Below are 13710 nucleotides of genomic sequence, written 5' to 3'. Positions count from 1 at the left end.
TTTTTTAGGCTTCGGAACCTGTGGCGAAGATACCCCATTTTTCAGGCTTCGGAACCTGTGGCGAAGATACCCCATTTTTCAGGCTTCAGACCCTGTAGCGAAGAGACCCCATTTTTCAGGATTCGGACCCTGTGGCGTAGAGACCACATTTTTCAGGGTTCGGAACCTGTGGCGAAGATACCTCATTTTTCAGGCTTCGGACCCTGTGGCAAAGAGACAACCCATTTTTCAGGCTTGGTACCCTGTGGCAAAGAGACCCCAATTTACAGGCTTGGGATCCTGTGGCAAAGAGACCCCATTTTTCAGGGTTCGGACCCTGTAGCGAAGAGACCCCATTTTCAGTGTTCGGACCCTGTGGCGAAGACAACCCATTTTTCAGGCTTGGGATCCTGTGCCAAAGAGACCCCATTTTTCAGGCTTGGGATCCTGTGCCAAAGAAACCCCATTTTTCAGGCTTGGGATCCTGTGCCAAAGAAACCCCATATGTCAGGCTTGGGATCCTGTGCCAAAGAAACCCCATTTTTTACCCGTGGCTGTTATTGCATGGCTATCGGGCGTGGCCTCAAGGCGATGAGGTTACCGGTTCTTTGAGAACTGGTGGTGGCACAGCCACCATGGACCAACGCAATATTAATTTTATGTTGTAAGTTAGAAAATGTATCTTTTAGCCTTTAACAAGGTAAGCTTACAGCACTACTTCAGGCTTGGGATCCTGTAGCAAAGAAACCCCATTTTTCAGGCTTCGGAACCTGTGGCGAAGATACCCCATTTTTCTGGCTTCGGACCCTGTGGCAAAGAGACCCCATTTTTCAGGCTTGGGACCCTGTAGCAAAGAGACCTAATTTTTCAGGGTTCGGAACCTGTGGCAAAGATACCCCATTTTTCAGGCTTCGGACCCTGTGGTAAAGAGACAACCCATTTTTCAGGCTTGGGACCCTGTGGCAAAGAGACAACCCATTTTTCAGGCTTGGGACCTTGTGGCAAAGAGACCCCATTTTTCAGGCTTCGGACCCTGTAGCGAAGAGACCCCATTTTTCAGGGTTCGGACCCTGTGGCGTAGACAACCCATTTTTCAGGCTTGGGATCCTGTGCCAAAGAGACCCCATTTTTCAGGCTTGGGATCCTGTGCCAAAGAAACCCCATTTTTCAGTCTTGGGATCCTGTTCCAAAGAAACCCCATATGTCAGGCTTGGGATCCTGTGCCAAAGAAACCCCATTTTTTACCCGTGGCTGTTATTGCATGGCTATCGGGCGTGGCCTCAAGGCGATGAGGTTACAGGTTCTTTGAGAACTGGTAGTGGCACAGCCACCATGGACCAACGCAATATTAATTTTATGTTGTAAGTTAGAAAATGTATCTTTTAGCCTTTAACAAGGTAAGCTTACAGCACTACTTCAGGCTTGGGATCCTGTAGCAAAGAAACCCCATTTTTCAGGCTTCGGAACCTGTGGCGAAGATACCCCATTTTTCAGGCTTCGGACCCTGTGGCAAAGAGACCCCATTTTTCAGGCTTGGGACCCTGTAGCAAAGAGACCTAATTTTTCAGGGTTCGGAACCTGTGGCAAAGATACCCCATTTTTCAGGCTTCGGACCCTGTGGTAAAGAGACAACCCATTTTTCAGGCTTGGGACCCTGTGGCAAAGAGACAACCCATTTTTCAGGCTTGGGACCTTGTGGCAAAGAGACCCCATTTTTCAGGCTTCGGACCCTGTAGCGAAGAGACCCCATTTTTCAGGGTTCGGACCCTGTGGCGTAGACAACCCATTTTTCAGGCTTGGGATCCTGTGCCAAAGAGACCCCATTTTTCAGGCTTGGGATCCTGTGCCAAAGAAACCCCATTTTTCAGGCTTGGGATCCTGTGCCAAAGAATCCCCATATGTCAGGCTTGGGATCCTGTGCCAAAGAAACCCCATTTTTTACCCGTGGCTGTTATTGCATGGCTATCGGGCGTGGCCTCCAGGCGATGAGGTTACTGGTTCTTTGAGAACTGGTAGTGGCACAGCCACCATGGACCAACGCAATATTAATTTTATGTTGTAAGTTAGAAATTTATCTTTTAGCCTTTAACAAGGTAAGCTTACAGCACTACTTCAGGCTTGGGATCCTGTAGCGAAGAAACACCATTTTTTAGGCTTCGGAACCTGTGGCGAAGATACCCCATTTTTCAGGCTTGGGACCCTGTGACAAAGAGACCCCATTTTTCAGGCTTCAGACCCTGTAGCGAAGAGACCCCATTTTTCAGGATTCGGACCCTGTGGCTTTGAGACCACATTTTTCAGGGTTCGGAACCTGAGGTGAAGATACCTCATTTTTCAGGCTTGGGACCCTGTGGCAAAGAGACCTAATTTTTCAGGGTTTGGAACCTGTGGCAAAGATACCCCATTTTTCAGGTTTCGGACCCTGTGGCAAAGAGACAACCCATTTTTCAGGCTTGGGACCCTGTGGCAAAGAGACAACCCATTTTTCAGGCTTGGAACCCTGTGGCAAAGAGACCCCATTTTTCAGGCTTCGGACCCTGTAGCGAAGAGACCCCATTTTTTAGGGTTCGGACCCTGTGGCATAGACAACCCATTTTTCAGGCTTGGGATCCTTTGCCAAAGAGACCCCATTTTTCAGGCTTGGGATCTTGTGCCAAAGAAACCCCATTTTTCAGGCTTGGGATCCTGTGCCAAAGAAACCACATATGTCAGGCTTTGGATCCTGTGCCAAAGAAACCCCTTTTTTACCCGTGGCTGTTATTGCATGGCTATCGGGCGTGGCCTCCACGCGATGAGGTTACCGGTTCTTTGAGAACTGGTAGTGGCACAGCCACCATGGACCAACGCAATATTAATTTTATGTTGTAAGTTAGAAAATGTATCTTTTAGCCTTTAACAAGGTAAGCTTACAGCACTACTTCAGGCTTGGGATCCTGTAGCAAAGAAACCCCATTTTTCAGGCTTCGGAACCTGTGGCAAAGATACCCCATTTTTCAGGCTTCGGACCCTGTGGCAAAGAGACAACCCATTTTTCAGGCTTGGGACCCTGTGGCAAAAAGACAACCCATTTTTCAGGCTTGGAACCCTGCAGCGAAGAGACACTATTTTTTAGGGTTCGGACCCTGTGGCGTAGACAACCCATTTTTCAGGCTTGGGATCCTGTGCCAAAGAGACCCTATTTTTCAGGCTTGGGATCCTGTGCCAAAGAAACCCCATTTTTCAGGCTTGGGATCCTGTGCCAAAGAAACCCCATATGTCAGGCTTGGGATCCTGTGCCAAAGAAACCCCTTTTTTACCCGTGGCTGTTATTGCATGGCTATCGGGCGTGGCCTCCAGGCGATAAGGTTACCGGTTCTTTGAGAACTGGTAGTGGCACAGCCACCATGGACCACCATGGACCAACGCAATATTAATTTTATGTTGTAAGTTAGAAATTTATCTTTTAGCCTTTAACAAGGTAAGCTTACTGCACTACTTCAGGCTTGGGATCCTGTAGCAAAGAAACACCATTTTTTAGGCTTCGGAACCTGTGGCGAAGATACCCCATTTTTCAGGCTTGGGACCCTGTGACAAAGGGACCCCATTTTTCAGGCTTCAGACCCTGTAGCGAAGAGACCCCATTTTTCAGGATTCGGACCCTGTGGCGTAGAGACCACATTTTTCAGGGTTCGGAACCTGTGGCGAAGATACCTCATTTTTCAGGCTTCGGACCCTGTGGCAAAGAGACAACCCATTTTTCAGGCTTGGTACCCTGTGGCAAAGAGACCCCAATTTACAGGCTTGGGATCCTGTGGCAAAGAGACCCCATTTTTCAGGGTTCGGACCCTGTAGCGAAGAGACCCCATTTTTCAGGGTTCGGACCCTGTGGCGAAGACAACCCATTTTTCAGGCTTGGGATCCTGTGCCAAAGAGAGCCCATTTTCCAGGCTTGGGATCCTGTGCCAAAGAAACCCCATTTTTCAGGCTTGGGATCCTGTGCCAAAGAAACCCCATATGTCAGGCTTGGGATCCTGTGCCAAAGAAACCCCATTTTTTACCCGTGGCTGTTATTGCATGGCTATCGGGCGTGGCCTCAAGGCGATGAGGTTACCGGTTCTTTGAGAACTGGTAGTGGCACAGCCACCATGGACCAACGCAATATTAATTTTATGTTGTAAGTTAGAAAATGTATCTTTTAGCCTTTAACAAGGTAAGCTTACAGCACTACTTCAGGCTTGGGATCCTGTAGCAAAGAAACCCCATTTTTCAGGCTTCGGAACCTGTGGCGAAGATACCCCATTTTTCTGGCTTCGGACCCTGTGGCAAAGAGACCCCATTTTTCAGGCTTGGGACCCTGTAGCAAAGAGACCTAATTTTTCAGGGTTCGGAACCTGTGGCAAAGATACCCCATTTTTCAGGCTTCGGACCCTGTGGTAAAGAGACAACCCATTTTTCAGGCTTGGGACCCTGTGGCAAAGAGACAACCCATTTTTCAGGCTTGGGACCTTGTGGCAAAGAGACCCCATTTTTCAGGCTTCGGACCCTGTAGCGAAGAGACCCCATTTTTCAGGGTTCGGACCCTGTGGCGTAGACAACCCATTTTTCAGGCTTGGGATCCTGTGCCAAAGAGACCCCATTTTTCAGGCTTGGGATCCTGTGCCAAAGAAACCCCATTTTTCAGTCTTGGGATCCTGTTCCAAAGAAACCCCATATGTCAGGCTTGGGATCCTGTGCCAAAGAAACCCCATTTTTTACCCGTGGCTGTTATTGCATGGCTATCGGGCGTGGCCTCAAGGTGATGAGGATACCGGTTCTTTGAGAACTGGTAGTGGCACAGCCACCATGGACCAACGCAATATTAATTTTATGTTGTAAGTTAGAAAATGTATCTTTTAGCCTTTAACAAGGTAAGCTTACAGCACTACTTCAGGCTTGGGATCCTGTAGCAAAGAAACCCCATTTTTCAGGCTTCGGAACCTGTGGCGAAGATACCCCATTTTTCAGGCTTCGGACCCTGTGGCAAAGAGACCCCATTTTTCAGGCTTGGGACCCTGTAGCAAAGAGACCTAATTTTTCAGGGTTCGGAATCTGTGGCAAAGATACCCCATTTTTCAGGCTTCGGACCCTGTGGTAAAGAGACAACCCATTTTTCAGGCTTGGGACCCTGTGGCAAAGAGACAACCCATTTTTCAGGCTTGGGACCTTGTGGCAAAGAGACCCCATTTTTCAGGCTTCGGACCCTGTAGCGAAGAGACCCCATTTTTCAGGGTTCGGACCCTGTGGCGTAGACAACCCATTTTTCAGGCTTGGGATCCTGTGCCAAAGAGACCCCATTTTTCAGGCTTGGGATCCTGTGCCAAAGAAACCCCATTTTTCAGGCTTGGGATCCTGTGCCAAAGAATCCCCATATGTCAGGCTTGGGATCCTGTGCCAAAGAAACCCCATTTTTTACCCGTGGCTGTTATTGCACGGCTATCGGGCGTGGCCTCAAGGCGATGAGGTTACCGGTTCTTTGAGAACTGGTAGTGGCACAGCCACCATGGACCAACGCAATATTAATTTAATGTTGTAAGTTAGAAAATTTATCTTTTAGCCTTTAACAAGGTAAGCTTACAGCACTACTTCAGGCTTGGGATCCTGTAGCAAAGAAACCCCATTTTTCAGGCTTCGGAACCTGTGGCGAAGATACCCCATTTTTCAGGCTTCGGACCCTGTGGCAAAGAGACCCCATTTTTCAGGCTTGGGACCCTGTAGCAAAGAGACCTAATTTTTCAGGGTTCGGAACCTGTGGCAAAGATACCCAATTTTTCAGGCTTCGGACCCTGTGGTAAAGAGACAACCCATTTTTCAGGCTTGGGACCCTGTGGCAAAGAGACAACCCATTTTTCAGGCTTGGGACCTTGTGGCAAAGAGACCCCATTTTTCAGGCTTCGGACCCTGTAGCGAAGAGACCCCATTTTTCAGGGTTCGGACCCTGTGGCGTAGACAACCCATTTTTCAGGCTTGGGATCCTGTGCCAAAGAGACCCCATTTTTCAGGCTTGGGATCCTGTGCCAAAGAAACCCCATTTTTCAGGCTTGGGATCCTGTGCCAAAGAAACCCCATATGTCAGGCTTGGGATCCTGTGCCAAAGAAACCCCATTTTTTACCCGTGGCTGTTATTGCATGGCTATCGGGCGTGGCCTCAAGGCGATGAGGTTACAGGTTCTTTGAGAACTGGTAGTGGCACAGCCACCATGGACCAACGCAATATTAATTTTATGTTGTAAGTTAGAAAATGTATCTTTTAGCCTTTAACAAGGTAAGCTTACAGCACTACTTCAGGCTTGGGATCCTGTAGCAAAGAAACCCCATTTTTCAGGCTTCGGAACCTGTGGCGAAGATACCCCATTTTTCAGGCTTCGGACCCTGTGGCAAAGAGACCCCATTTTTCAGGCTTGGGACCCTGTAGCAAAGAGACCTAATTTTTCAGGGTTCGGAACCTGTGGCAAAGATACCCCATTTTTCAGGCTTCGGACCCTGTGGTAAAGAGACAACCCATTTTTCAGGCTTGGGACCCTGTGGCAAAGAGACAACCCATTTTTCAGGCTTGGGACCTTGTGGCAAAGAGACCCCATTTTTCAGGCTTCGGACCCTGTAGCAAAGAGACCCCATTTTTCAGGGTTCGGACCCTGTGGCGTAGACAACCCATTTTTCAGGCTTGGGATCCTGTGCCAAAGAGACCCCATTTTTCAGGCTTGGGATCCTGTGCCAAAGAAACCCCATTTTTCAGGCTTGGGATCCTGTGCCAAAGAAACCCCATATGTCAGGCTTGGGATCCGGTGCCAAAGAAACCCCATTTTTTACCCGTGGCTGTTATTGCATGGCTATCGGGCGTGGCCTCAAGGCGATGAGGTTACCGGTTCTTTGAGAACTAGTAGTGGCACAGCCACCATGGACCAACGCAATATTAATTTTATCTTGTAAGTTAGAAAATGTATCTTTTAGCCTTTAACAAGGTAAGCTTACAGCACTACTTCAGGCTTGGGATCCTGTAGCAAAGAAACCCCATTTTTCAGGCTTCGGAACCTGTGGCGAAGATACCCCATTTTTCAGGCTTCGGACCCTGTAGCGAAGAGACCCCATTTTTCAGGGTTCGGACCCTGTGGCGTAGACAACCCATTTTTCAGGCTTGGGATCCTGTGCCAAAGAGACCCCATTTTTCAGGCTTGGGATCCTGTGCCAATGAAACCCCATTTTTCAGGCTTGGGATCCTGTGCCAAAGAAACCCCATATGTCAGGCTTGGGATCCGGTGCCAAAGAAACCCCATTTTTTACCCGTGGCTGTTATTGCATGGCTATCGGGCGTGGCCTCAAGGCGATGAGGTTACAGGTTCTTTGAGAACTGGTAGTGGCACAGCCACCATGGACCAACGCAATATTAATTTTATGTTGTAAGTTAGAAAATGTATCTTTTAGCCTTTAACAAGGTAAGCTTACAGCACTACTTCAGGCTTGGGATCCTGTAGCAAAGAAACCCCATTTTTCAGGCTTCGGAACCTGTGGCGAAGATACCCCATTTTTCAGGCTTCGGACCCTGTGGCAAAGAGACCCCATTTTTCAGGCTTGGGACCCTGTAGCAAAGAGACCTAATTTTTCAGGGTTCGGAACCTGTGGTAAAGAGACAACCCATTTTTCAGGCTTGGGACCCTGTGGCAAAGAGACAACCCATTTTTCAGGCTTGGGACCTTGTGGCAAAGAGACCCCATTTTTCAGGCTTCGGACCCTGTAGCGAAGAGACCCCATTTTTCAGGGTTCGGACCCTGTGGCGTAGACAACCCATTTTTCAGGCTTGGGATCCTGTGCCAAAGAGACCCCATTTTTCAGGCTTGGGATCCTGTGCCAAAGAAACCCCATTTTTCAGGCTTGGGATCCTGTGCCAAAGAAACCCCATATGTCAGGCTTGGGATCCTGTGCCAAAGAAACCCCATTTTTTACCCGTGGCTGTTATTGCATGGCTATCGGGCGTGGCCTCAAGGCGATGAGGTTACCGGTTCTTTGAGAACTGGTAGTGGCACAGCCACCATGGACCAACGCAATATTAATTTTATGTTGTAAGTTAGAAAATGTATCTTTTAGCCTTTAACAAGGTAAGCTTACAGCACTACTTCAGGCTTGGGATCCTGTAGCAAAGAAACCCCATTTTTCAGGCTTCGGAACCTGTGGCGAAGATACCCCATCTTTCAGGCTTCGGACCCTGTGGCAAAGAGACCCCATTTTTTAGGCTTGGGACCCTGTAGCAAAGAGACCTCATTTTTCAGGGTTCGGAACCTGTGGCAAAGATACCCCATTTTTCAGGCTTCGGACCCTGTGGCAAAGAGACAACCCATTTTTCAGGCTTGGTACCCTGTGGCAAAGAGACCCCAATTTTCAGGCTTGGGATCCTGTGGCAAAGAGACCCCATTTTTCAGGGTTCGGACCCTGTAGCGAAGAGACCCCATTTTTCAGGGTTCGGACCCTGTGGCGAAGACAACCCATTTTTCAGGCTTGGGATCCTGTGCCAAAGAGACCCCATTTTCCAGGCTTGGGATCCTGTGCCAAAGAAACCCCATTTTTCAGGCTTGGGATCCTGTGCCAAAGAAACCCCATATGTCAGGCTTGGGATCCTGTGCCAAAGAAACCCCATTTTTTACCCGTGGCTGTTATTGCATGGCTATCGGGCGTGGCCTCAAGGCGATGAGGTTACCGGTTCTTTGAGAACTAGTAGTGGCACAGCCACCATGGACCAACGCAATATTAATTTTATGTTGTAAGTTAGAAAATGTATCTTTTAGCCTTTAACAAGGTAAGCTTACAGCACTACTTCAGGCTTGGGATCCTGTAGCAAAGAAACCCCATTTTTTAGGGTTCGGAACCTGTGGCGAAGATACCCCATTTTTCAGGCTTGGGATCCTGTGACAAAGAGACTCCATTTTTCAGGCTTCAGACCCTGTAGCGAAGAGACCCAATTTTTCATGGTTCGGACCCTGTGGCGTAGAGACCACATTTTTCAGGGTTCGGAACCTGTGGCGAAGATACCCCATTTTTCAGGCTTGGGACCCTGTGGCAAAGAGACCTAATTTTTCAGGGTTCGGAACCTGTGGCAAAGATACCCCATTTTTCAGGCTTCGGACCCTGTGGCAAAGAGACAACCCATTTTTCAGGCTTGGGACCCTGTGGCAAAGAGACAACCCATTTTTCAGGCTTGGAACCCTGTGGCGAATAGACACTATTTTTTAGGGTTCGGACCCTGTGGCGTAGACAACCCATTTTTCAGGCTTGGGACCCTGTGGCAAAGAGACAACCCATTTTTCAGGCTTGGAACCCTGTGGCGAAGAGACACTATTTTTTAGGGTTCGGACCCTGTGGCATAGACAACCCATTTTTCAGGCTTGGGATCCTGTGCCAAAGAGACCCCATTTTTCAGGCTTGGGATCCTGTGCCAAAGAAACCCCATTTTTCAGGCTTGGGATCCTGTGCCAAAGAAACCACATATGTCAGGCTTGGGATCCTGTGCCAAAGAAACCCCTTTTTTACCCGTGGCTGTTATTGCATGGCTATCGGGCGTGGCCTCCACGCAATGAGGTTACCGGTTCTTTGAGAACTGGTAGTGGCACAGCCACCATGGACCAACGCAATATTAATTTTATGTTGTAAGTTAGAAAATGTATCTTTTAGCCTTTAACAAGGTAAGCTTACAGCACTACTTCAGGCTTGGGATCCTGTAGCAAAGAAACCCCATTTTTTAGGCTTCGGAACCTGTGGCGAAGATACCCCATTTTTCAGGCTTGGGACCCTGTGACAAAGAGACTCCATTTTTCAGGCTTCAGACCCTGTAGCGAAGAGACCCCATTTTTCAGGGTTCGGACCGTGTGGCGTAGAGACCACATTTTTCAGGGTTCGGAACCTGTGGCGAAGATACCCCATTTTTCAGGCCTGGGACCCTGTGGCAAAGAGACCTACTTTTTCAGGGTTCGGAACCTGTCGCAAAGATACCCCATTTTTCAGGCTTCGGACCCTGTGGCAAAGAGACAACCCATTTTTCAGGCTTGGGACCCTGTGGCAAAAAGACAACCCATTTTTCAGGCTTGGAACCCTGTGGCAAAGAGACCCCATTTTTCAGGCTTCGGACCCTGTAGCGAAGAGACACTATTTTTTAGGGTTCGGACCCTGTGGTGTAGACAACCCATTTTTCAGGCTTGGGATCCTGTGCCAAAGAGACCCTATTTTTCAGGCTTGGGATCCTGTGCCAAAGAAACCCCATTTTTCAGGCTTGGGATCCTGTGCCAAAGAAACCCCATATGTCAGGCTGGGGATCCTGTGCCAAAGAAACCCCATATGTCAGGCTTGGGATCCTGTGCCAAAGAAACCCCTTTTTTACCCGTGGCTGTTATTGCATGGCTATCGGGCGTGGCCTCCAGGCAATGAGGTTACCGGTTCTTTGAGAACTGGTAGTGGCACAGCCACCATGGACCAACGCAATATTAATTTTATGTTGTAAGTTAGAAATTTATCTTTTAGCCTTTAACAAGGTAAGCTTACAGCACTACTTCAGGCTTGGGATCCTGTAGCAAAGAAACACCATTTTTTAGGCTTCGGAACCTGTGGCGAAGATACCCCATTTTTCAGGCTTGGGACCCTGTGACAAAGGGACCCCATTTTTCAGGCTTCAGACCCTGTAGCGAAGAGACCCCATTTTTCAGGATTCGGACCCTGTGGCGTAGAGACCACATTTTTCAGGGTTCGGAACCTGTGGCGAAGATACCTCATTTTTCAGGCTTCGGACCCTGTGGCAAAGAGACAACCCATTTTTCAGGCTTGGTACCCTGTGGCAAAGAGACCCCAATTTACAGGCTTGGGATCCTGTGGCAAAGAGACCCCATTTTTCAGGGTTCGGACCCTGTAGCGAAGAGACCCCATTTTCAGTGTTCGGACCCTGTGGCGAAGACAACCCATTTTTCAGGCTTGGGATCCTGTGCCAAAGAGAGCCCATTTTCCAGGCTTGGGATCCTGTGCCAAAGAAACCCCATTTTTCAGGCTTGGGATCCTGTGCCAAAGAAACCCCATATGTCAGGCTTGGGATCCTGTGCCAAAGAAACCCCATTTTTTACCCGTGGCTGTTATTGCATGGCTATCGGGCGTGGCCTCAAGGCGATGAGGTTACCGGTTCTTTGAGAACTGGTAGTGGCACAGCCACCATGGACCAACGCAATATTAATTTTATGTTGTAAGTTAGAAAATGTATCTTTTAGCCTTTAACAAGGTAAGCTTACAGCACTACTTCAGGCTTGGGATCCTGTAGCAAAGAAACCCCATTTTTCAGGCTTCGGAACCTGTGGCGAAGATACCCCATTTTTCAGGCTTCGGACCCTGTGGCAAAGAGACCCCATTTTTCAGGCTTGGGACCCTGTAGCAAAGAGACCTAATTTTTCAGGGTTCGGAACCTGTGGCAAAGATACCCCATTTTTCAGGCTTCGGACCCTGTGGTAAAGAGACAACCCATTTTTCAGGCTTGGGACCCTGTGGCAAAGAGACAACCCATTTTTCAGGCTTGGGACCTTGTGGCAAAGAGACCCCATTTTTCAGGCTTCGGACCCTGTAGCGAAGAGACCCCATTTTTCAGGGTTCGGACCCTGTGGCGTAGACAACCCATTTTTCAGGCTTGGGATCCTGTGCCAAAGAGACCCCATTTTTCAGGCTTGGGATCCTGTGCCAAAGAAACCCCGTTTTTCAGGCTTGGGATCCTGTGCCAAAGAAACCCCATATGTCAGGCTTGGGATCCTGTGCCAAAGAAACCCCATTTTTTACCCGTGGCTGTTATTGCATGGCTATCGGGCGTGGCCTCAAGGCGATGAGGTTACCGGTTCTTTGAGAACTGGTAGTGGCACAGCCACCATGGACCAACGCAATATTAATTTTATGTTGTAAGTTAGAAAATGTATCTTTTAGCCTTTAACAAGGTAAGCTTACAGCACTACTTCAGGCTTGGGATCCTGTAGCAAAGAAACCCCATTTTTCAGGCTTCGGAACCTGTGGCGAAGATACCCCATCTTTCAGGCTTCGGACCCTGTGGCAAAGAGACCCTATTTTTTAGGCTTGGGACCCTGTGGCAAAGAGACCTCATTTTTCAGGGTTCGGAACCTGTGGCAAAGATACCCAATTTTTCAGGCTTCGGACCCTGTGGCAAAGAGACAACCCATTTTTCAGGCTTGGTACCCTGTGGCAAAGAGACCCCAATTTTCAGGCTTGGGATCCTGTGGCAAAGAGACCCCATTTTTCAGGGTTCGGACCCTGTAGCGAAGAGACCCCATTTTTCAGGGTTCGGACCCTGTGGCGAAGACAACCCATTTTTCAGGCTTGGGATCCTGTGCCAAAGAAACCCCATATGTCAGGCTTGGGATCCTGTGCCAAAGAAACCCCATTTTTTACCCGTGGCTGTTATTGCATGGCTATCGGGCGTGGCCTCAAGGCGATGAGGTTACCGGTTCTTTGAGAACTGATAGTGGCACAGCCACCATGGACCAACGCAATATTAATTTTATGTTGTAAGTTAGAAAATGTATCTTTTAGCCTTTAACAAAGTAAGCTTACAGCACTACTTCAGGCTTGGGATCCTGTAGCAAAGAAACTCCATTTTTTAGGGTTCGGAACCTGTGGCGAAGATACCCCATTTTTCAGGCTTGGGATCCTGTGACAAAGAGACTCCATTTTTCAGGCTTCAGACTCTGTAGCGAAGAGACCCAATTTTTCATGGTTCGGACCCTGTGGCGTAGAGACCACATTTTTCAGGGTTCGGAACCTGTGGTGAAGATACCCCATTTTTCAGGCTTGGGACCCTGTGGCAAAGAGACCTAATTTTTCAGGGTTCGGAACCTGTGGCAAAGATACCCCATTTTTCAGGCTTCGGACCCTGTGGCAAAGAGACAACCCATTTTTCAGGCTTGGGACCCTGTGGCAAAGAGACAACCCATTTTTCAGGCTTGGAACCCTGTGGCGAAGAGACACTATTTTTTAGGGTTCGGACCCTGTGGCGTAGACAACCCATTTTTCAGGCTTGGGATCCTGTGCCAAAGAGACCCTATTTTTCAGGCTTGGGATCCTGTGCCAAAGAAACCCCATTTTTCAGGCTTGGGATCCTGTGCCAAAGAAACCCCATATGTCAGGCTTGGGATCCTGTTCCAAAGAAACCCCATATGTCAGGCTTGGGATCCTGTGCCAAAGAAACCCCTTTTTAACCCGTGGCTGTTATTGCATGGCTATCGGGCATGGCCTCCAGGCGATGAGGTTACCGGTTCTTTGAGAACTGGTAGTGGCACAGCCACCATGGACCAACACAATATTAATTTTATGTTGTAAGTTAGAAAATGTATCTTTTAGCCTTTAACAAGGTAAGCTTACAGCACTACTTCAGGCTTGGATTCCTGTAGCATAGAAACCCCATTTTTTAGGCTTCGGAACCTGTGGCGAAGATACCCCATTTTTCAGGCTTGGGACCCTGTGACAAAGAGACCCCATTTTTCAGGCTTATGACCCTGTAGCGAAGAGACCCCATTTTTCAGGATTCGGACCCTGTGGCGTAGAGACCACATTTTTCAGGGTTCGGAACCTGAGGCGAAGATACCTCATTTTTCAGGCTTGGGACCCTGTGGCAAAGAGACCTAATTTTTCAGGGTTTGGAACCTGTGGCAAAGATACCCCATTTTTCAGGCTTCGGACCCTGTGGCAAAGAGACAA

This window comes from Pseudophryne corroboree, chromosome 5, assembly GCF_028390025.1.
Source record: "Pseudophryne corroboree isolate aPseCor3 chromosome 5, aPseCor3.hap2, whole genome shotgun sequence".
NCBI classification, from domain to species: domain Eukaryota; kingdom Metazoa; phylum Chordata; class Amphibia; order Anura; family Myobatrachidae; genus Pseudophryne; species Pseudophryne corroboree.
The sequence above is the reverse complement of the archived record's forward strand: the minus strand, read 5'-3'. Positions refer to the sequence as shown.